At 36.6% G+C, this 26188-nt stretch overlaps 1 pseudogene; it reads right to left on the bottom strand.

Annotated features, from left to right (window-relative positions):
* Window positions 1-12154: 12154 nt before the first annotated feature.
* LOC100725463 (poly(rC)-binding protein 2-like) overlaps window positions 12155-26188 on the bottom strand; it is a 146398-nt pseudogene continuing 132364 nt past the window's right edge.

Raw genomic sequence — 26188 nt, 5'->3', positions numbered from 1 at the left:
TACTTTGAAGCAAGGGATTATAATATTCTGGAAAATGTATAAATCTGCTTTCTGTTCTTAAGGAAGATACTGTCCTTAATTTAGCCAAAGACATTTTGCTAGGCAAACATCTTTTTTTTTAATGCAAACATCTTTAGACAGACAGGCCAGAACAGAGAGTTTCAAACCCTTGGCTAAAAGATATGCAGAAATGAAACTGATCCATGAAGAATGCTTCCAATAATCACAGACAGACAAAAGTTCTTACTTGATGAAGATTAAAGTCTAAGGTAAAAAAAAAGCATTGTAACAGAAAAGATTTTTAATTTATTAAATGACTGGTTTTATTGATTAAAAGGAGTATATTAAAAAGGATTTAAAGTATGAGGGAGTGTAGTTCAAATTTGGCTTAGTCAGAACAGATTAAATTGGAAAATAATATACACAAAGAATTATCATAAAAATTTCCACAATATTCTTTTGTCCTAATTTAGTGGTCTTTAAGGAAAACAAAAACATTTTAAAAACTTATATTCCTGATTTTCTTTACTGCAGATCAAATTCTCATATGAGATTAACAAGAAGATTATATAGGAGAAGGGCTTTTGTAAAGAAGTTTATAAAATATATTTGCTGTTGCTACTGATAAGAATCTATACATAGACTAGGGGTTTGATTAACAGCTGCATTCAAGTTGCCAAATGCTGCCCTGGAAAAGCAATTTTGAATCCCTAAAGTATTTTGTTCTAATTTATAAGCCCTTTGGTGCCCACTTCACTGCAAATGAGAAATCAATTTTTCTCAAGTGAAGCACGCAAACAAAACTTCACCTCTAATTCCCAGACATTTCATTTTGACTTAGTAAGTCAATGCCCATGAGGTGAAAGTGTTTCCAACTTTGGTAATGTACACGTTGTATGTTTCCTAGTCATCCCATGGTGCTCTCCTAACTCACAGTTAATTCATTCCAACAGACTTCCATCCTCTGGGAATGAACTGGGAAGTCTAAGCCTGTGTCTGGCTTCAGAAAATGCTGTTCTGTGCATTTTAAAGAAAGAAACAACAACAAAAAGATTACTGGGTGTTGTAAAATTCTGTAGTCACTTGAGGACAATACACTTTACAATAAGATGTGATGATAAAAAAAATGAAAGAACTATTTTCTTCATGTTGACTCACCAAAGAAAGTTAACAGGCATATCATTATAGAAAAATGTATATTGACTTGTAACTCAACATTGTGCATATATATATATATATATATATATATATATACACATATATACAGTATATGCAAATATCTGAAATACACTAAAAACATTGCAAAAGTTACTTCTTACTATCTAAATATCTAGAAGATTATTTGCATAACGGAGAGTGTAAGAAATGTAATTCTGAGTACAGAAATATTTTCTTTGTATTACTTACTTTTCAAATTTAGCATTTGTGACCAGAAGTATTTACATTAGTAGATTTTTCAGATACTAACCCTGAAAGTGGTTACTTAACAGTATAGTACTTTTGAAGTACACATTTGAATTTTAATGCTATTAACAATTGATGTAATAATTGCACATATAGACAAATCAGTTTGTATTTTTGAAAAAGGAACAGACTACTTATCATATAGAAACACAGAAATAGTCTCTATGTGTGAATCTTGAGCAGAATCACATAGTAGATGAAGAATTCAGTTGAATAAACATATCTACTTTTGAGATAATTTTCCTTTTTTGTAATGTCTGCATCAGTATTTTGACTTTGGTATCACTCATAGCTTCAGGAAATATTTTTAAAGTGTTTTCTTTTTTGTCTATTCTGTAGAATATTTGCTACGAGGCTGATACTATGTTCTTCTTTAAAAGCTTTCAAAAATTTACATATGGAGTCATGTGGGCATAACATCATTTAAGACGGGTTTTTAGTCACAGATTTAATAACTATGAAAGAAATAGATTTATACATTATGTTGGCATCATATTTGATCATATGAGAATTTGTACAATTTATCAATCTCTAAATTTAAATGTTTATAAAAATGTAGAAGTAAGGTACACTATATATGTTTATAGGTTCATGTACTGATTGATATGATACCTTTAATTTCAAGCATTGGAGAATAATATTTGGAAAGGACTTAATGTTTTTAGTTTTGTAGCATAACATGATTTTCTCATGAATATTTAAAGCATACCTGCTTCTGCGCAGAAATAATTTACATTGAGTTGATTTCAAACACTGATTTGTATTCAAAGAAACTGTTCTTCATAGTAATTTTAAATGATACACTCATAAAAAATTTTTTCCTTTACTCAAATACGAGCTGTTTAGAAAATGATGGAAGATTTCAAGGAACATAATCTATAGAATTAAATAAATTATTTAGGGTTGGTTTCTAATTAGAAAATACTATCAATAATTAACAATTCTTCAGACTCATAACAAAAATGCATCATTCTTATCAAAGAGCTTTTATTTTTTCCATTTCCTTATCAGATGCTCACATCAAATCTTTGAGATAACTTGGGAATTTTTACTCTATTTATTGGGAGACAAAAGTGTATCTTGGGGATGTATGCAGGCTTGTATGAGTATCATGAGAAAAAAGGTGATCAGAATCCCTAACCTGTTAATGATTATATTATTAAAATAGAATTTGTGTAAACTATTAGCATTTCGTTGTGTGGAATTTCCTTTTTTATAGGTCTTTACAAAAAATAATGTTTTAGTGGCTGGGGATTTAGCTCGGCGGCATAAGCGCCTGCCTTGCAAGCAGGCAGTTGTGAGTTCAATCCCTGGTACTGATAAAAAGAAAAGTCAAAAAAAAAAAAAAATACTAATGTTTTATAAACCAAGCAAAAAAGTGTTCACAACTAAATCTAAAACAAAGCCAGAGGAAAATAAAATGAAACTAAGCATTAACAAAAATGCAGCTATTATGGCTACAGGAAGGCAGAAATTATAACGAAAGAATCTGATTGTTTGGACTGGGGAAAGGGAATTATTTGAATTAAAATTAACATCTCTTTAGTCATAGTGGAAAAAAGGAATAGGAAGAAAGGAATGAAAAAAGGAACAAAAGAAGAAAGAAAAAAAGAAGTAAGGAAGGAAGCAGGCAGAGACTTCTGGGAAAAAATGACAACGGCACTGTCAAGGGAGAAATGTAACCCCCATTCCCCCTTTGGAAATCACCCATATATTGTATGAAATCTACAGTTTTCTATTTTCTTAAGAACCCTGAATAAAACAGATGCCATATCTTATTTACATTTTTCTCACATATTAATAAAAGAATGCTTTATCCAATAGTTGTGCTGTTTCATAGGTTGGGAATGGCTTGTCAGTGACATCATTTATTACCTACTTAGCTGTGTTACTTACAATATAATTCTTGGTCAGATAAAATGAAGCTTACATAGTTCCTATGATAATTATGAGAAAGATAGTTCGACATTCGCAGTGTAACTGGTTCATGTGGGTCTACCTAGAAAGAAAAAAGAATTGATCATAAAGGCCACATGTGCTGTTTCCTTACCATTTTCATAGTGAATTTGTCACTTGTCATCTTGCGTTTATAAGTGTTGTACAAGCTTGCTTAATGTGTATCTACCACTAAGATGTAACTGTGCTCTTACAATATTGAATACAACTCAGCATGCTGAGTAAGAAAAGAAAGGAATAAATTGAAGCATTAGAGACTGCTAGGTAGTACAGTATTCCTGTGTGCGTTTATCAAGACGATGCAGGGAAATCAACTTTCCTTTTTTCCTAAGCAGAGAGCAACAAAGCTTACTGTCCAAAATTTACCAGTAGATATAAAATGGTAAACTCTCAGTTAATGAATACTGTTAATATTTTGAAAATTATTCGCTTTTTCTTCAGCACTGTGTCTGGGATAGAACTGAAATCTAGTAATTATAAATAAGTTATTGATGTTTTAATACTTTCTCTACATTTGTATGCTGTATATTTTTCAACATTTGTAGTTTCTTAAAAGCATAAGATAATACTTTAAAATGGTAGCAGACATAATATTGGTGAGCAAGTCCAAGAGACAGTTGCAAAAATTTCCATGTACATTCTGGAAGGGATTGTCTGGTAATACCAAGATCCATTGACTAGACAGAAGAAAGGGTAAGAATTTATTTTCTTGGCACTCCAAGGGTATAGGGAGTGTGAAACATGGCTACCATAGCTGTTCAAAAAATATGTATGTGTCCATTGGGATGAGACAAGCACAAAATGTTCTGAATAACTTGTGATTAAATTTATTTTAATGGCCATAAAATGTATCTCTATAATTATAATGGAGATACATTTAATTAAATAATTAATTAAAATGAGATATTTTTCTTGCTCTTAAAAACAAAATTAATATTCTCCATCATAAAAGATATTCTACAGACAGGGATATAGCTCAGTAGTGTAGAGCCTGCCTGGCAAGCACAAGGTCCTGAGTTTGATTCCCAGTGCAAAAGAAAAAAAAAAAAGCAAGAAAGAAAAGAAAAAAGAAACTCCTAAGATATTCTAGTATCCCAGGGGTCAATTGAAATTTTACATGTATTGCGCCAAAGTACATAGGAAATACATATTCCACATTATACTTTCTTACCATATAATGGCATTACTAAAATAAGACACTAGTAAAAACCATCCTGAGCTAAACAAAATGATACAAAATATGAATGATCAGTGTAGTAAACAAATGGATTATATTAAATGATATCAGCAAATCTGAGATTTACTATTCTATTGAAAATATGGGCTACAAAAGCAACCAATTTGAGGACAGAGTGTTAGAACTGGAAATCAGGATTGATACCAGTGACTACATATTCAGTGATAAATTAAAACAACAAAAGAACATAAAAATGTGATCCAGTAGCTACTAGGTGCTGCAAAGAAGACTAAGATCAATTGGAAGAGTTAAGTGAAAAAATCAGAACAGTGCATAACAGACACAAAAACACTATATATAAAAATAATAGCAGAAAATTTTCTACATATGCTGAAACAGCTTAACATCAGATAAACGAGGCAATACAGCACTGAATATCTATCATCAGAAAAGAATTTCTCATGACACACCATAGTCAAAATTCCACAATTCTGACACAAGGACATACTTTTATTGTTCTCATACAATAAAAACAAAGCAGAGAAAGTTCTTCCTTCTTGTCTGGCTGTCTTCTGTCATGTAAAAATACAACTTGAAGGCAGTCATTTGCAAACCAGATAGAAGACCTGCATAAGTTTCAAGATCTGTTGGCACTTTAATCTCAGATGCCCAGCTTCTAGAAATGTGCGAAATAAAGGCATGGCATTTAAGCTCTCTAGTCTATGGTACATTACTAAGCAACACAAACTGACTAAGATAGTAAGCACCCTAAACTTTCTTCTAGTCTGAAGGAGAATGCATTTAGTGTTTCCCTATTTTATATGATATTAACTATAAATATTTTCTAGGTAGTTAAGATATTTTCCTCTGTTCTTAACATTCAGGATGTTTTTGTCATGGATAGATACATTTCATTTAACTTACTGATAGAATAATTTCAGAAAAAAATGTTAAGTGTATATTTGTCTGGAGATAAAAACGCATGTACAAACATTGTTTTTATTTACATATTTAAATGACACATTACTATCTGTTTATATGTCTTGTACATTTTTACTTGTAGAAACAATGAGCAACATATGTTCATTTGAAGGAAGTCATAGTAAGCTTGAGGCAAGGACTAGAAATAGAAAGTTCAATTCCTTTTTAGAAACAACATCAAAGAAATCCTTTCTGGTCACAGATGCTCCTCTTCCTGCCATACTCACAATAGCCCAAGGGCAATATCATAGTACTAAAAGGAATAAAAAATAGTTTCGATCTCCATTTCAAATTCAAACGGCATGTTCTGAAATAAAACAACATAATCCTTGGGAAAGTTTACATCATCAATCTGTCAGTAATATAAAAAAAATCCCATTTGTAAGCATTAGTAGAAATATGACACAGAATAAATAGAAGTCTCAGATTACTTAAGCAATATATAACCCAAGTTCAAGACTCATAAAAGTCATGAACCTGAGTTACATAGACAACAAATGACAAACATCAGCATTCGTTGTTGAAACAGAGTTCCAGTTAGATCTCTAGGTAACATTACATATTCTAAAATTAATTTTAGAATATACCATTAAAGTTCAACATTAGGTTAAATTTTTTAAAAGGAGAACAAATGAGTTTTTACTTCTTTTCAATATGTTTCAGTAAATGTAGCTCCTTAGGCAACAAAACTATGTTTTAAATACTTAATCCTAATGGAAAAAAAAATCATTTATCCCGGTCTCCAAAGAAAGAAAACCATTCTTGACTTTCTTTCGGTAAACCATAATACTATATAATAATCCTTATGATTGGGAAATCTACATTTTTATTTTATATAAACTTGCCTATTCTACAGTTTTAGGCTGATTTCATTCCTTCTGCTCTTTCAAATAATAAAATATTTTAATCCTGTTGTATATGAAGACACTTGATATTATGAAAAGAGCCCTGATAAAATATTTTTTAATTTTTTTTCTAATTCATATTCTCATTTTATTTCATGAACCCTAGGAGAGTGAATATCTGAGGCTTATTGGAGGCAGTAGACAGGAAGAAGAGATAAGAATTTCAGAAACACTGGTGGCTTTTATCTGATAACATCTTTATAATTCTTATCCTAGTTAGAGCTCATTGTTAGCTGAACCAGTTTTGTCTGCATAAGAACAATACTCATTTGACTGCATTGGTTGTAATTTCTCTTCCTCTGATACTGTCTTCCACCTGTATTTAAAAAGACAGATTTGTTAGTCAATGTAATATGAGAAAAGAGATAATACATATCAGATATAACATTAATCCAGGAACAACTTTCAGGAAAGATATTCCTTTAAGACAATATATGCATGCTTTTTATGATGATAGTATCTCTATGTGTCCTACTTAATGTTTTATATTTAAAATATTTCTTTATGAACATGAATTTTCCCTTCTCTCACATAAAATATCAAATATATTTGTTTCTTTTGTTAGTTTTTTTCAAATTATTAGTTTTTAAAGGCTTTGCTTTTGCAAATGTTGTTAGTTTTTTAAGTCTATTCGAACATTTCATAAATTCAGAACTTTCCAATATAAATAAAAACTATAAACTTGTACAGTCCATTCACTCTTATTTCACAGATAATTATTGTTCAAGATGTATGTTAGATTGTGGGGAAATGCTGATGTGAAACTCTTCAGGCTCCTACCTTACTTCATTTTGCCTGGCTCTGTGATTCCAAATGTGACTTTTTCAAGTAATCAGTAGACTTTGCAATTGGACTTCAATGTTTGGGCACCGGATTTTTTTATACAACTCAAATCCAGTGGTTTTCTACACTTTCCTTTGGCATTAAATGATTTCTGCTAAGTAGTGTGTGCTTCTGTTTTGTCCTTAGAGATCAACATCCCATCTTAATCAGAACTCACTCTTCCCAACACAACAATAATCATCTAAAAATCTTCCCGTTCTGTCCATGCTATGTACAAATACACAAAACTGCTACAAAGCCAAAGGAAATAGTTTAGTTAATGGCTGCATGTTGAAACTTTTGACTTTGCTCATCAGTTTATTAATCATATTGTCTTATTGGACTTTCTTTCTTACTTTGCTTTCATTATGTATTTGCTTCCTTTCACATATATACATAAATTATATATATTTATACATAATAGTTTATTAGTAATTTATATTTCAACCTAATATTAAAATGAAAATATTTTGTTTGTTTTACTTTACTATCTACTGTTCTGTATTGACAAATACAGTTTTAAAAGACTAAAATTAAATGGATAAATTATAAGTGAAAACATCATTTCCTGTGTATGTGCCTTGAGACTGAGGAAATGATTACATTTTCAAAACCAGAAAATAAATAAATAAGCATTTTAAGATCTGGGTGCAGAGTGTCATCATACAAATGACCTTCCTTCCTTCATTTCACATTTTAAAAATGCTACTGTGTATATTCAAGGAAGACAACAAATGTGTTCCACAAGACACAAAAATAAAGAGTCAGTGTGTCCATTATTCACCCTTATGTCATTACTTCTGGGAAATGGAATCTTAATGTTATTTTCCTCTGGGTATTATACGACACTGACCAGGGAAGAAGGCATGTGAATTGCAGTGTTTAATTCCCAGGGTGAAGAAATGTAGGATAACCTTATAACTGGCTATGACTATGTAGTGTGCAAGTTCTTACTTAAGTGATCTCAGCAAAAGTTTCTGAGCAGGATTCAGTAAACTGTGTCCTCTAAAGCACCAATGTAGTGGCCTGTTTCACTCACTTCCACATTGGGAAATGCATGGTTTGCTGTAGAGGCAAAGACTGTAACAAGATGTGGCACGACATAAATACATCCTTGTGAGAATGGCAGCAAGGAGAATTGTAAATACCCATGAAGTCTACCCAATTTTCATTATCACTTGTGATGGCAATCTTACAGGTCTGCTCCAGAACTCTCCTTGCCTCTGTAAAGTAAGCCATAGCTTTCTTTCCATTTTTCAGTTATTGACAGTAAGTAAAGTTGAGATTCATAATTTTTATGTCCTTCATTTTTAGTTTTCATTTTATTGGATTCTTTATTCATAGGCAACATCTTTCTGAGGTGGTGGTGAATGGCAAAGAAAAACACAAAAGATAAACGCTGTATAGTATAAACCATGATCACACAATAAAGAGAAAAAAAACCCTTTAAATATATTTCTTTGTCTTCTTTATTTCACATAGTCCTGATGCTTCGGCGTGAAAATAATACTCCCTGAGGTTTTTTTACTGCAGCTATCTTATAAATGATTCTCTTTGATCAAATCTAGTGCAAGCACTCCTTTTTTTAGAGTCATAGAGACAATGATTTTATATCACAGTATTTCCACTCTTGACAGCTCAGTGGGTGTGAGGAAAGGAGAAGGAAGATTATCTAAAGAGAGAAAAGGTGGGAGCCAGAAATTCAAAGTCAGGCCAAGATGACAGGCAAAGCATGGGAGCAGCTGTACAAAATGTTACTTGATCTCTTCCAGAGATTGATGTGCTGTGTTGAATGACAAGATCTAATTAAAATAGTGACTGATTATCATGTAAGTGACATAGTTTATCTGTGACCTGGAGTAGATAAATTACTTTTATTTGTAGAGATTTCTGATTTAATAATATGCATTTTAGATGAACATCTGTCATATGTTTCCAATGAGAGACATATACTAATTAAACCTTTTAAATTTTGTGACTGAAATATTCATATTGTATTTTGCTATGTGTCAATTTTTGTATTAGAAAATTTATGCAAAATTTAGCTCATACAATTTAGGATTTTCAGATCACTTAAAATTAGTTACTGACATCATGAATTAAACTTTGTATTTTACCCTAAATGCATTACAATATTGATTTTTTTAAAGCGAACTTTTTATAGACTTACGTGAATTAAAGCTTTCTTAAGGGGCCATTTCAGGGCAAATGTACATTACTGTCTCAGAAGAGTTACTTCCATGTATTATGTAGTTTTCTGACAACTTGAAAATTAATAGCCACATTTTTCTCTTTAGTACATATCTTTCACAGTTAACAGAAAAAATGTTTTTACCACACATACACAGAAAGTGATTTTTTTATTCCAAGGGAAGATATACTTGTCTGATTCCACATGGGCAGAATATGTCTTATTTAGGTAAGGTATGCCACATCTGAACATGAAAATGTCTCAATAAAATAAAGAACAATGTCAATATCTGCAATGCATTGATATAATTTCTACATTATATAATAAATCACTTAATATGAATAATGTATGCATTTTTATATGTTTATATATATGTATATGTATATATATATATATATGTATATATATATACAAATATATGCATATGCAACAAATAACATAAATTATGAACATCAGATCATGGTTCTGGCAACCAAATCACTGTACCATTTTTCCCATGGATCCTTCTAAATTTGTTTCTGCACATATTTGCTGGTTAAGTATACATGGCCATGTCAATGGTAAACAAAATTCAGTTAACCTTATTTGTCATAAGTGATGAATGGTGATGAGTGAGAAAGAGCTGCCATATGAACTCACTGCATGTAACTGAGTATTCTGCAGTGAGTCAAAGCATTAGAATATTTTGATCTCCTTAGATTTGGCTTTGTTGATTGTATTTGTGTAGGAGGTCTGTATGTATAAAGAATAAAACAAAGAATACTATGTACAGAACATCACTGTTCAGTTCTACATGTAGAATTACTAATAATCCATAAAAGTGTTTTCTGGAATAAATACTGTAGAGGTGAAATAATGAAGAAAAACTAGGTTAACAAAGAATGGTGACTGGTAAGGGGCAGAGCTGGAGCTCAAACTCTGTTAATCTTGCCCAAAGGGCTCTTTCCTTGGTATCAGGATGCTTGTTGGCTCAATTTCTAAGCCAAGGCTTATGGGACACTTCATCCTCCACTAGCCACTGCAAGATCCAGAGAGAGATTGATCAACATTTGGTGAGTTCATCATCTCCCATTTTAGAATAGCTCCCAATCTCCTCCTCATGTTGTTTTTGCTATTGCATTTCTTTAACATAAAAAATCACGTAAGCTTTGTTAAATGTGTAAGTTAAAAATACACTAGATACACTTGCTTTGATGTTCATTTGCTCTGAGGATGAAGGATTTTACAACATATATGTCTCATCAAACTTCCATTTAATGCACAGGAAATGGGGGAGGAAGCTGGGAAACTGTAGATATGTTTATAAGCAACGAGAAAGGGGGTTTAATTAAAACTAGGTATAATGATTTCTTGCATACAAGCATATTTCCATACTTATAGAAGTAAAATTCATAATAGCTGAATCTTGGCATATCTTGCCCATATGTTCATTAAAAGATGAATAGATAAAGAAAATGTGGTATCTCTACTTAATGGAGTACTATGCTGCCATTAGGCTTGAGTCATTTGTTGGAAAATGAGTATACCTTAACTACATATTGTTAAGTTAAAAAAAAAAATCAGACAAAGAAGATGAACTACTTTATGATTTCTCTTAGATGAGAAAGCCAAAATGTAAATGAAGAGCAAAATAAAAGAAAAATAATAAGATATAGGTAAAAGAATCTTTTTCAAATAAGAAGGAGATCAAGAAATGGGGAAAGGAAATAGTAATGAAAAATCATTTGAGGTGGGTTATATACATGTACCAACTCTCCACAAGGAATGCAATTACTGTGCACTGAAAACACATACTAATCAACGATAAACAGTAAAACAAAAAATATAGAATTTTGATAAATAATCACCATTGGATGAACTCAAAGGAGTTATGTTAACTTGAAGTCCTTGTAGATATCTTGAAGATGATCTTAATTGATCGCCACATAGTCCTGTGTTCCAATCAGAGCATGGAGATAATGTGGTTTCAAACATGATATAATGCACCTACGACTAATTCTGCATTTTGACCAGGTTAAGAAATGCCAGGGAAATGGGATATGAATATAGAAATCAATGTGCCCATAGATTTCCTCTGATTTTATAGAATCTTCTGCAGTACATAAGAAGTTCCAAGGCTCCACTCCATAACTCTTAGAAATTCTCATTCTTTTCGGAATATGTTTGCACACACTAAGTATTCTGTGTTTTCTGAGTTCTTGAATCTATGAAACTCCTGGCATCTCATGTACTGCACATCCTAGTAAAATTAGTTCTTTGTAGTTCTATGTGAATTTTTTCCTGTCCTTCCTTTAATTTTTTTGAAAAATTCTTGACATTATATACTAAACTGAAATGTATTAATATTCCACTCTTACATTTTTATGACAAACAGAAAAATTCATGAACCAAAAAAAAAACAAAGAAAAATCTAGAGAGAAGTGTATAAAACTAAATATGGATGTGAGCATTAACAGCTAAACAGAGAAAGAAATTAAAATGCTTTAAAATGCTTTAATTAAAAAATCATTAACAGCTAAACAGAGAAAGAAATTAAAATGCTTTAAAACTGCTTTAATTAAAAAAATCATGAGTGGATGGTAAAGTGTGTAGAAATTGAAAATTTACAAACTATTTAAAATTTGGAACTACTGACTGTTCAGAAACTATACATATGGATCATCTACTCCTCATGCCACCCTTCTCTGAGGAAAAACTGACATTGATTGAATATTGAGCCATACTAATACTGACAGTAGATCCAGTGATGGTTCTTCCACTGGGTTTGCAGCATTGACCTGTGTACTAGACATCTGATGGACCTCATTGATTTAGATTCCTTTATGGACAATTATGCAGCTAATTAAATTGTTTGGAATAGTGTGTGAGACAACTCCAGTGACTCCCTTTGAATCCAAAACAATTATTGTGACTTAGATTACTTGGAGATTCATTTCCTTATATTGATATGTAAAAGGCTGGCTAGGGTATTTGCTTCTCTCTTCAGTTGGCTCTGAGCATTGCAAATAATACTAGCCCAGATGCTAATATGCAAAATCTATAGCCATCAGACAGTCCTGTTTCCTCATATAGTGTTCTCCAATATACAGAATTGAGCATAGGAGATGTTAGAGCAAATCACTCCAGGAATATGAACTAGTTACCAGCCTCAAGGTAAGAAGCTATGACTCCCCAGGGCACAAAAGTTTGCATATCACAAACCAAAGCTATAGCTCCCCAAAACAATTCCGTTGCTACTTTAATTGGATTATGTAAATTGATCCTTCTGCATATCTTTATCTCTGCAATTCACAGAGATGCCAGTCTTGCACTTGGCCAGCCAGCTCATTACTCAGGTAATTCCCACCTTCCCACTATCACTCACCCCTGAGCCACCCTCCTTTTTCACAAGATAATAAATGCTGGGAGAGGCCTGGGATTGAGGCCTCTGTCTGCATGTCCTCACAGGATTGGATTTAGGACCCCTTGGCTGCTCTTAACTTGAAATATGCCTTTGTGTCTTTACTCTCGCCATGGATTCCTTGGTGATTGTAGATTGGAATTAACCTGCTGGGATTCTAATAACATCTCAATATAATTATAAATATAACTTTTTGGATTGTGAGGAAGACTAGAGAAAGGATTACAATACGTGGATGATTTAATTCGATATTTGGGTTTACAACAGAATGGTGAGTTCATGAGAAGCAGTCTGAGCAGACACACCCTAACTTGCACTGAATCAAGTATTTCCATGCATCATGGGTGATAGGTCTGAGAAGGGGAGCAAAGGGGGAAGGACTGGCCGGTGGTGGTGGCTGAAAAGATAAGAAGTTTAAAATATAAGTAACCTTTATTTTGGGAATGCGGGGAGAGACACCCCTGGCCCCCTGGGGCGCAGCATCTCCAGCCCGGGGCAGCGATCTCTCTCTGGAACACGTGGAGTGAGGCACATAAGTAGCCTCGGCCTAGGGTGGAACCTAGGGGGTATAGGGTTACAGGTAAATCTCTAGGGGCGGGTGAGGCAGGAGCTCCCTAATTCCGGCTGAGGCTTTTTCTGGCTAAAGTGTCCGGTTTGGGCCAGCAACCCTTTCAATGGGAAAAAGAGACTGTTACATTGCCAGCTGGGGCAGTTTGGTCAAATCTGGCTGTAGAATGGCAAACTCTCTTGAGTGGTATAGGCCTGACCACCTGCAAAGATGACTGGAGATCTTGATGGCTTGGGTCAGTACAGCATGGTCACGCTCTTCAGGGGGAACCCCAACATGACCCAACTGTTTGACAAACTCAGTGGTGGATTGTGGGATGCCAGTAACACTCATGGCGCACTCAATTGAGTTGGTGAGCATATCTCTCACTAATACTACTTCAGCCCTTGCACTCTCATATTGCTTCAATCATGCAACTGCCTTTACCAGTTAGAGAGCTACATTCACTAGCAGGAACCACCAGCCTCAGAGTGAATGGGGTTCTACTGGCAGCTCTGCTATTGGTCATAAAACTGCTGACATCCTTTTCTGGATCTTTGTGAATTTAAATAAAAACTTGGTCACTTTTCAATACTTATCTCACTACTGTGTGTCAGAATGATTGATTGCGGGTATGAAACAAAACACAACAAACCTTTTGTTTGGCATAATAAGAAAATACTAGAATTCTAGATTGCCAATTTATACCATAGGTTTTGATAGGGATTTTTGGGATTTAGAGAGACAGAAAATATAAAATAAAAGTGGCCTTTATTCTAAGAACACAGAGAGAACCAACAACCACTGGGATGTGGCTTTCTCTGCCAGACGCATGGTGTGGTGTGTGTGGGGGGCATACGTATAGCTTTGGTCTGGAGTGGTACCCAGAGGGGTGTTGCTGATGCCCAAGTAGCCCATTGGAGCTCATTTTGCACAAGTAAATTGCCTAAGGGTAGGAAAATTGCCCTCAAGGTAAGCTTCCCTTGGTCCTGCCTCCACTGCTGTGGTGTTTTCTATCTAGCACAAAGTCCTTTCATTCCCATTTTTTTACTGTTAAGAAAAGGGAGAAGTTTTCTTCTCTCTTACTATTTTCTGCTGAAAGAGGCACCATATTGGGGTTTAGGAGGGTTGACGGGATGACAGATGATGGTTGATGCCCGTGCAGAAGCTGGTGTCAGGTGTTTCAGCCAGGACAACTGTATCATTGGTGAATGCCCATATATTAGACTGAAAAACCAAAGAGACAAGGTGCTATGAGGAGGCAGGCCACCATCATATTTAAGGACCCAGGTGAGGTAGAAGAAAAGGTGCCTTTGATTTAGATATGTAGAATCATTACCACAGTGAGGTAGAATCATTACCACGGTGAGGTAGAATTCTGAAAAAATAAGTGTGGGGTTAGAAGGAGTGAAGTTATGAGAAGTTATGAGAGGTGATTATTCCCTCTCATAAAAGTTAAGAGGGTAGGTAGGTAAGACTTGTCTGTGGTCCAGGAGTTGAGCTGGAAAGAATAAGAGGGGTGGGGATGGCTCTGGCTGTGTCACTACAAAGAAGGTAAGAGCCTAGGTCTTCAGGGATGTCACTTTTGACCAAACAGCTGAGAGTAGAGATAACTAAGACAGTTGTCATGTAGAATGATATGAAGATGATCTTGCACATGATGTGGGAGTCCTTAGGAAAGACTGTTAAGAGTCTTGCTGTAAAAAGAATAATTAATAGATGTAAGAAATTAGGAACCAAATTGGATAACAAAACATAACTTAGCCTGAGCATTGTGGCTGTGAGGCCTTGGTGAAACGGAGATGGGTAGGTGACAGAAGATGGGTCAGAATGGTTAGATTTAGGGCTGGGAGGGCACCACTTAGCTTGAGTGATGTGAAACCAGGATGGGAGTCCAGCAACTTTCACCACTGTAGGGGTTGCCAAGAAGACCAGATAGGGGTCACTCCACCTTGGTTGTAGTCCTGTGGATTTAGAACATTTGAGATAAATTATATCTCCTGGGGATGTGGGAGGATCTGGTTTGGCCCCTTTAGAGAGTTGAGGAAGGCTGAGAGATAAGCATGTTGTCATAACAAGTGTTGGAGAAGGAGAGGACTGGGGTATAGTCAGCAAGAGGAGGGAGACTTTGGGGAGTAGGAAGATTGTGGGGTAACATTGGCCTGTCATACAAAAGTTCAAAAGGACTTACAAATGTAGGAGCCCTGGGAAGTAGAAGTTGAGGCCAAGGTTGGTGTAGTTCTTAAATGAGCTTTATAAGGTGTGTTTTTATGAGACCATTTGCCTTTTATAATTTTCCTGAGGATTGTGGATGGTATGGAATGTGTAGGGGCCAGGTCATGTAGAAGCCTGATAACCTGTCGAGTGATCTGAGAAATAAAGGCAGGACCATTTTCTGAATGAATACTCTGATGATTCCTGTAATAGGACTTTAGTAACTACATCAATGGTCTCCCTGTTTGTGGGAAAGGCTTCTATCCATCCTGAAAAAGTACAAAAGTGAGAAGATATTTGAGAGTTTTGGTGGGGCATATGTGTGAAATCTACCTGCCAGTCCTGGCCAGGGGTGTGTCCTTAAAATTGATGAGTGGGAAAGAAAGGGGGTATTGTATGTCCCTGAGGAGAGGTCTTAGCACAGAGATGACATGTGTGACTACTGGGGCTAAGAGTTGGTATAGGGCCTGTGATCCTATATGGAAACAGCTATGTAAGTCAGTGATAATGTTTAAGGCCTGCTGATCTGGGAGAACAAATTTTGATCCTTGGAAAATCCATCCATGAATGTTTTATGTGTAACCTGGTTTATGAAGTAGCTGTATCTGCTCTGGTAAATAATTAGGCTGAGGAAGACTGTTTGGGACTAACGGTAGAAGATGAGGAGAGGGCCTTTGTGCAGCTAAATTGGTTATGAATCTGCAAAGGCATTGCCTTGAGCAATAGGATCTGCAGAATTCTGGTGTCCCCTGCAATGAACTCCTGCCTGCTTTGGGAGTTGTGTTGCCTCTAGAAGTTTAAGGATAAGAGATGCATTAATGATGAGCATTCCCTAAAATTTAATAAAACCCTGTTCTTGCCAGATAGAGACATGAGAGTGTAAAATGCTAAATGTATATTTTGAATCAGTGTAAATATTTATGATTTTGTCCTTTTCTAGTGTAAAAGCCCTTGTAAGGGCAGTAAGTTCTGTTCTCTGGGAAGAGGCCCCAGGTGGCAGGGATTTGCCTCTATAACTTTTGATTGGCTAACTATTGCATATCCTGACTTTTTTTTTTTTTTGGCCATCTGTGTTTGTTGAACTGCCATTTATGAACCATGTGTCAGAGGCTAAAGAGAGAGGTGTGCTACTAATGTGAGGGAAAGGGATGGGAGTTATCTGTAAGACCTCAATACAGTCATGGTGAGGATGGCCCTCTGAGGTGGAAAGTAAAGTTGCCACATTAAGAGGACCCCTAGTTGCAATAGAGATACAAGGGTCATGACAGAAGGCTAGATGTAACTGTTGAAGGCAAGAAGGGGTCCTCAGAGCAGGGAGTGCCTTGTGTGAGATGAGCTCATTTAGGTGATAGGGTGAGTGTACTGTAATAGACTGCCCTTAGCTTCCTGTGTCAGTAGGGCTGCAGCCACAAGGGCTCAGAGACAAGGAGCCCATTCTTTTACTGTGTTGTCTAACTGTTTTGACAAGTAGGCTACTGCTTGAAAAGAAGGTCTCTTCTTGTGTCCTAGTACACCTACAACATTGTGGCCCAGAGAGGTAGTATATGGAGTGAAAGCTTGGGTGGAATCAGGAAGGGTAAGGGCTGGAGCTCTTAGGAGAGCCTCTTTTAATTTATGAAAGGGGGCATGCATGGGTATGGTGGGGTCTAGGGGTTTTGATGAGGGACCCTCAGAGGGCTTGTAAAGAGAGCTAGAACTGCAAAGTTAGGAATCCAGAGACAAAAGAAATTAGCTAAATCTAGGAAAGAGGTGACCTGTTGTTTAGTAGTGAGCTGGAGGTATTGAAGAATAGCCTTATGATCTGTGGTGATGGAATGAGTGGTGGTGGTGAGAGAGAGACCTAGATATTTGACTTTTGTGGAAGCTATCTGAGCTTTAACAGGGGAGACCCTCTATCCATGATTGGCAAGAAAATTAAGGAGATTAGCTGAAAGCTGTATGGCTAGCCAATGGGATGAAAAACATAAGAGGAGGTCATCTATGTATTGAAGGAGAGTACTAGGTTTGAGATCAAGTTCTGTGAGGTCAGCAGGAAGGGCTTGGCTAAAGAAGTGGAGACTATCCCTGAACCCTTGGGGGAGTATTGTCCAAGTAAGTTGTTGAGACTTGAGAATATCGGGATCACTCCATGTAAATGCAAAGAGATCCTGACAATCAGGGTGTGGAGGATGGTAAAAAAAAGGCACCTTTAAAACCTACAACTGTAAAGTGAGTGATAGAGGGAGGGATATGAGAGAGCATGAAATAAAGGTTGACACCACTGGGTGGGTTGGGGTAACAGCACTATTGATTATCCTAAGGTCCTGTAACCAGGTGATAGGACACATCAGGCTTGAGTACCAGGAGAATGGGAGTATTATATGGTGAATAGGTAGGTTTAAGAAAACCATTGTCTAAAAGACACTTAATTATAGGTTTAAGACCCTGTAACTGTTTAGGAGCTATGGGATATTGGGGAACACAAGGCAAAATTGAAGGATCCCTGAGATGAATTAAAATAGGCATGACATGGGTAGCGCGAGTGGGATTGTAAGTATCTCAGACTATGGGATCAACCAGAGAAGAAGGAAGGGGAGAGGATGGCTTTGCGGTGCATTGTGAGGCTGTTTGGAGGACTAGAGCCGTGGGGAGGGAGAAGATAAGGGAGAAGTTAAGATTTTGAAGGAGGTCTCTACCTAAAAGGGGTGTGGGGCATGTTGGAATTACTAGGAAGTTCTGGGTAAAGAAAAGAGTCTGGAATCTGCATAGGATAGGCCCAGTCTGCAAAGGCTGTGTAGGCTGGCTGTCCATGCCCACCACAAAGATTGAGGACTTATTACAAGGACCTGAAAACTCAGAAAGTTCACTATAAGTCACCCCATGTCGGCAAGTACAGATAGTGTTTAACCAGAGACCTCCAGTGAGACTCAGGGTTCCAAGAAGGATACCTTAATAGGGGCTGTGGGCTCCACCCAAGCCCCACCAATCTTCAGCAGCAAGTCCAAGCAGATCTGTTAATGATCAGTCTGGTGGTGATGGTGATTCCTGTGAGGGCAGGCAGGAAGATAGAACGTGGCTTACCTGCTCTCTGGCAGTTAGGACAGTGGCTCTTCCAGTGGCCCTTGACATTGTAATAAGGGCAGGGCCCCAAAGGAACACCAGGATTAGGGTATTCTCTTGTCCAGTGTCCTTCTTTGCTGCATTTGACGCATGGTCCAGGAGGGGCTTGGGCAGCTCTGCCTTGTTTTGGCTTTCCTGGCTTGGGAGCCCCAAGTGCCACTGCTAAGATATCAGATTGATATTTAGCAAATTTTTTTCTTTTGAGCTTCTTTCTCCTCTTTTTGAATTTTTTTTTCTGTTGTTGAAGACATGGAAAGCTAAATTAAGAAGGTTTCCTTGTGTGGTTTGAGGGCCATTTTCAACCTTTTGTTACTTTGTACAAATCTCAGGAACAGACTGAGAGAAATAAAATAAGAGTTAACAACAATCATCCCTTCATAAGAGTCTGGGTTTACTTTAGTAAATTTAATTAAGGTGTCCCTAATCCAATTTAGGAATACAACTGTTTTTTTTTTTTTTTCTTTTGTCTTTTTCCTTTTTATTGGTACCGGGGATCAAACTCACGACTGCCTGCTTGCAAGGCAGGTGCTTATGCCACTGAGCTAAATTCCCAGCCCTATAACTGGGTTTTCATTAGCCTCCTGGACCTGTTCTAAAAGTTTGTTATAGTTATTATGCTTGTGAGCAAATATATTAAAGCCCACAATTAGACATTGAATCATCATAACCATTTTTTCGAGAACTTTCTCCATTTTGATAATTCCAGTTAGGATCTTGCTGTGGCACTACAGTAGGCTGAGGGTCATTTTCAGCAGTGTTTGCCTTATGTCTGTGACCAGCTTATTCTCGAGCTGCTTGCCACAGCTGAGCTTGCTCTTGTGAGCTGAAGGTGGAATTCAGAATCACATAAATATCCTTAAAATGTAAACCATAACAGTTATAAATTCAAATTCTTTGATATAATTCTGTTTGTCAACAGAGAAGCAACATAATTTATGTCTAATGTGAGATAAGTCAGAAAGGGAGGAAGGTACATGTATATTAACAAGTCCCTCTGGGCGAGCCTGTTCTCTAAGTGGGAGCAGAGATTGAGGTAGAAAAGACTGTGGAGTAGATGGCCATTGAGCAGCCAATGTCTGGCAGGCATGTGTGGGCAATTATCCAATGATTGGCTACAAAGTGGCTGCTCATCACACCCAGACAAGGAAACACAGGCCATTGGCGGGTCACTGTGTGCCCTGCAGCAATTTAACTGCTGCCCACAGGGCCGTGGTTGCTGATCACATGAGGAGCCATAAGGGAGCAGACATTGATCATGAGACCCATCCCAAGTTGGCAGTGCCCTACCATGTGGGGGAGGGCCAAAAATGGCAGCTATCCTCCATCCAAGCTGCAGCAACCATGTGGCCTGCCAGAAGGCTGGATTGCCCCAGAGCAAGTATGGTGAATGGGTGGAGAAAATGGCAATACAAGAGGAGACAGAGAACCCTCAGACAGGACAGGCAGCTCAGCAGGGAGGAGTTAGAACTGGAGACTGAGGAGAAATGCTAGGGGAGGGATTAGAGATGCTGGGGGAGTGTTTGGAGGCCCTAGGGAAAGAATTAGAGACCCTGGAGGATGGAGGGGGAGATACCTGCTCCACAGGAGCAGAAATCTTTGGCTTAGAAGGCTGCAGGGTTTGATCTCGGGATATAGAGAAGGGTGTGGGTTAAAGATTGGTGACATCTCATCCTGGGGGTCTTTGGGCTGGAAGGGAAAGTTTGTGGTGCAGTAGAGCTAGCTAAAAATATTTGAGCAGGTGTATATGATTTAATGAGAGAAGAGCTTGTTCTTAGGGTAAAGAAGGTCTGCACATACAGAATTTCTACTAACTTGTCACCACTATAACAAAAGTCATAAATTTTCAAGAATACAAGGGTCAAACGTCCCCTTTTTAGGCAATGGACTGCCATTAAGTTTGTAGGTTGGCCAAGCCTCCTGGCAGTAAAGATTAATTGTTTAATTCATGAGGTTTTCTTTAGGCCAAGGGTACCAAGGTTACGAACCAGGCACCCAGAAGTGTGTTTTTTTTTTTGGGGGGGGGGGAGTAAAAAGTATCTCCCATGATTCAATAAAGGTAAAATGAGCCAACCTAGACTGTGGCCAATGTAGAAAGGATTGCCCTCTACTCTTTTGGATGCATGGTTAATGGGTTCCAACTCATGCTTTTTAGTCATCACCAAAAGGCACAGGTGCAGTCCCAGTGGACCACAGTAACAGCTCTGCTTCGGACTGCACAAGAAATGTGAGAACTGCTACCCTAGTCTGGGGATAGAAAAGGAAAATCAGGTGTGAGCACAGCTCACAGGCACAGAGTAATCCTTGGACAGGGTTGGTTCACCTGCGGTAAGTGGATTAGGCTGGTGTTGTCTGCAGACCAGCAGTGATTAGATGAGCAGCTTCCACACATTGAGAAATGAGGAATTAATCCAGGATGTGGTCCAGTCCATGAATTGGCAGGGGACTCAAACTGGGAGGACCCAGGAGTCACTTGCATTTCTGTTCCTGATCAAGGAACTAACTGAGGGATTTTCAGGATTTAGAAAGACAGAAAATATAAAAGTGGCCTTTATTCAACAAGAGACATCGCTGATAACCATTGTTGATTCTAAGAATGCGGAGAGAACCCATGACCACTGGAGTCTGGCTTTCTCTGCTGGACACGTGGTGTGGGGGGCATACATATAGCTTTGGTCTGGGGTAGTACCTAGAGGGGCATTGCTGATGCCCAAGTAGCCCATTGGAACTCATTTTGCACCACAGGTAAGTTGCCTAGGGGCAGAAAAAAATGCCCTCAAGGTAAGCTTCCCTTGGTCCTGCCTCTCACTGCTGTAGTGTTCTATCTAGGGCAAAGTCCTTTCAGGTTTCAGCTCTTTGTCCAAGTAACAGGTTATCTGAATGACTTAACTATGCTTTATTCCATGGCTCACATTAGGATTCCAGGTTGTGAGAATAATTGTGTTTGGGAAAGTAGCTAAGGTAATTTTTTTCCAACAAATTTCCATAAAGCACTTGATGCATAGAGACAACATGAGTTGAAAATATTACTTCCAACTGTCTATGAAATATACTGGGCTAATTGCCTGTTCCATGAAGACAAGGATTGTGTGTATTTTACCCACTCTGCCTGGCCATTGCCTAACAGAGTCTGAAATATAGTGAAGCTCACGTGTTCATATTCAATGAAAAGAGAATGACTTTCTCTGATATTCCATTCATCAAGTTATACCTTTGAGTCTCTTTTGCTTTGACTTTAAAAGTAGCTTACCTTTGTGTTTTAACTTTCTTACTACTATTATTGTTTTTATATTAATTTCTACAGTTAAATAAACAGGTCATTTAATCTGCTATCACATGTGAAATTATTAAGTGCTTCCAGGTGTAAAGAAGACTCAGTAAAGGTAATGTCTTTAAGGAAGACAATGGAGCACAAAACTAAGAAGGGATCTATGACAGGTGGTAAAAAAGTGATAACAGCATAAAGAAAAGGGAGTAAAAAACAAGAACTACTTATAGGAACTATGTAAGTTATCAAAAATATGTCAGTCATTCTAAGTTCTATTTTGAAGGGAAAATTTAAGTCTGGAAAAATAGTGTAATTTTTCCAAAGTTGTAGAACTTATAAGGAAGGTATAATTGAAGCTCATATGATTTAGCTTTCAAATACCTGTACAAATTTACATAATGTACTACTTTCAGAGTAAAAAGAAATTAAGTAAAATTTGTTATATTTAAACATTTTCAACATTCACAGTTACTTAACTGTGAACTGAAATCAGGGAAGACCTGAAGCTTGAATTGGTAATGAGACAGGAAAATCAGGATATACATTAAAACAATTATTGGGTATTAAAACCAGGACTTTCCCAGTGAGTTACACTCTCAGGCATTCTAAATGTTTTATTTTGAATCAAGCGTTCATTGACTTGCTAAGCCCAGGTTGGACTAAAAATTGCAGTGCTTCTGCCTTTGTACGTTTTCTTATAAATTAAATAAATAATCAGCAATAAGATCTTGTCCTCATACCACATGCAATGATTAGAACAAATCAAAGACATAAAGGTTAAAGGTAGACCAAAAAGTTCTTAGAAGAAAATTGGGCTTAGAAATTGGGCTGAGGATATAGCTCAGTGGCACAGTGGCTGCCTGGCAAGTGTGAGGTCCTGAGTTTACTTCCTAGTACTTACAACAAACAAACAAATTTATAAAGCTTATAAGGAAAGTATAATTGAAGCTCATATGATTCATATTTCTAATACCCAGAGGTCAATTTTAATCATCATGTATTTGGCACTGGTGTCTTAGATGTGACATCAAAACTGCAAACACCAAGGGAAAAATTGCTAAACTGAACTTCAATAAATTTAATAAGTTTCGTGCTTCAGAGGACATCATGAAAATGAAAAGAAAACAAATAGAATAAGAGAAAATATTTGTAAATCATACATTTGAAAGTTACTTACTTTTAGAATATGTAAAAAATAAATTGTGATAGCTCAGTAATACAAAACAAATAATACAACTAAAAATTGATTTGAATATTGTTGTATTCAGGGGTTGCAGGGAGAAAAATTACAAACAGGACACAGAATTTATAATATTATTTTATGAGAGTCACCCAGAGTTAACTACAAGAAAGTGCAAGAAATTTGTCTGCAACAATAAAGACCCAGAATAGTCAGCCAAGGGCCTGGATCCCACAGAAATGTCCTGCATGAGTCCAGCTAAAGATCTAGAGCTCATGACAGTGCCTCCCATTCATCCAACTGGAGGCCTGAGCCCACAACTAGGAGTCATACCTGTCTGTTTTATTGATCTGTACTGGGAATGCCAAAAGGTCAGCAGTGGAAGAGAGAAAGTCTATGCCAGCATGATGAAGGAGCTGTGCGAGTAGGTTGAGGGTTCTACACTGGAACCGAGAAGTCATGCTCAAAATAAGGACCAGAACTCCCATGGAAAGTACCACAGTCATCCTTAGCAACAAGGAGGTCCCAAGCTTCTCCCACTATGAGAACAGTAGAGTCCTAGTAAGTCAGCATGACAAGATTTTCCTGGAAATTGAACACACATCTTTCTTTCCAGAGCCAGGAAATGATGCTCAATGTAAGGACCAGTGCTCCCCCAAAGTGAACCACATCCACTCTCACCAACAAGGTCCCAAGCTCTTTGGATGATAATGGGGAAGCTAGTCATAATGAGCTTCTCAGGAGAACCAACTGTTCCAAACAGCAATGCAGGAGAACCCACAATGCCCAGCTCTTGTTTTCCACTTCTTTATTTATGCTGGCAACTTTCCTGAGGTGGGCCATCTACACACAGACCATGCTGCCTTAATTCAGCTGGTGTTAAGTTGACCACCTGTTTTTAATCCATAACAAATATTTATCTAAGAAGATAAACAAATGACAATGAGCACATGAAAATCATTAATCATTAAAGAAAGACAAATCAAAACTTCAGTGAGATACTATTTAACACCCACCTTGATGAATTTCATCAAGTATCAGATATCAGAATGTAGAGAACAAAAAAATTACTGTATTTCTTGTGAAACGTTAAATGGTACAGCATCTTCAGAAAACACTCTAGATTTTCCTCTGAAATTTAAACACATAGTTTTCTTTTATCTTAGAAATTGTTCTTTTAATTATATACCCAAAGACACAATTAAATAACATTGTTCATTATTAAATGGTAGAAATAGTCCAAATTTTTCATTCACTGATGCAGGGATAATAATATAGCACATCCACAGAACATTAGTGAACCACGTATAAGAGCAGGGTACTTACTGACTTATGCTACAATGTAGATGAAGTTTAAGACATCATGCAAAATGAAAGAAGCCAATCACAAAATACTGCAGATTGTATGATGCAATTTATATGACTGTCCAGATTAGGCAAACTCTAAGGACAGGAAGTATAGTAGGAGTTGCCTAAGTCTGACAGAGATGATATAGTGGAAAGTAATAGCTGAAGAGTACAGGGTTTCAACTTGAGGGTAGTAAAATATAATATTGATTGTGGCAATGATTTCACTGTAGTTTCTTTTTGATGTGCATTTTGTTGTAATAAATCATGTTTGAGTTGCATAAATAAAATGTAGGTTTTGAAATAATGCCAACCTATATATGCAGTTCATAAATGGACTCATAAATAACATGATCTAAGGAAATGGATTTAAGTAAAAAAGTCTAATGCATCAGAAATGACTTTAGAGAACATAGGCAATTTAAGTTTTATACACAGAAATAATGAGAATGGAAGAGGAGATATGGAACAAAAGATAATTTTCCAGAGTCATATGAATATTTTAAGAAATAAACACAAAAATGACATTCTTTTCTAGGAGCCTGGTTCTAGTTTTAGATTTCTTCAAAGACAGTATCCCCAAAACATGTTAAATCAATTAAACAGGAAATGTAAGGTGTAATATTTTACTTACTGGACTTCTAGCAATTTTGATATTTTCAAATTTAGTTCATACTACGTGAAAGGATAAAAATTGAGTAGCATGTTGATATGACCCTAAAATACCTGAGTCTAGCTCTGTGTATACACATGTACTATACATGTACATTGATGTCAACAGTATGTTGCATTGGTAGCTCATTAGCTACAGATGATTAACATAAACTGGTAGTTATTGGTTGAAGTAAAATGATCAGTTGTGCTAGTCACTTTCTTATCACTGGATCAAAACACCCAGAACCTACAAGGATCGGATGATTATTTGAGCTGGCAGTTTTCAGAAGATTCCATCTGTTCCTGGTTGTTTGCAAGGTACAATAACATGGTGGAGTTCATATCAGAGGAAAAATGCACATCTCATAACATCCAGGAAGGATAGAAAGATAGAGTAGGAGCCAGGGACAAGAATACATACTTGTATTTCATGCCTCGAGTATCATATCCTCAAGTCCCACCTCCCAGGGGCACATTTATCTACTGAACTCATCAATGAATGGATCCATTGGTAAGTATAGTGTCCCCGTAAGCCAATCACCTTACATACAAAAGAAGTTGAGGGCGTACTTTAGATCTAAATCACAACAATTCATCACTCAAGTCCAGTTAAGTGTGCACTAACCATTTAGTTCACCTTTAAGAGTTGCCAAAGTCTTAACAGTTCAGTCCAAGTCCAAAGTCTTCTCCAAGACTCAAAGCAAATTATTAGGTGTGAATCCTCAGAAGAAAAGAAAGGTAAATATTTCCAACATATATCAGTACAAAGTAAAACATTCCCATTACATAAGGGAGACAAGAGAAAGTTAAGAAAGGTAGGACCAAATGAAAGCAGAAAACCATTAAATCATACAGGTCTGCATCTGGCCCTAAAGAAAGCTTTTGTAAGATAAATTCTTACAAGTCGATCCCTATTGCCTTGCCAGTTGCAGTTCATATGCCTTCAGTCTTAGTCTGGCCTTTCTCAATACCTACAGTTTCTTCAT

The sequence above is a fragment of the Cavia porcellus genome, unplaced genomic scaffold (genome assembly GCF_034190915.1).
Source record: "Cavia porcellus strain 051 isolate PalLab524CR breed Dunkin Hartley unplaced genomic scaffold, mCavPor4.1 scaffold_9, whole genome shotgun sequence".
In the NCBI taxonomy this organism is placed as follows: Eukaryota; Metazoa; Chordata; class Mammalia; order Rodentia; family Caviidae; genus Cavia; species Cavia porcellus.
The sequence above is the reverse complement of the archived record's forward strand: the minus strand, read 5'-3'. Positions and strand labels throughout refer to the sequence as shown.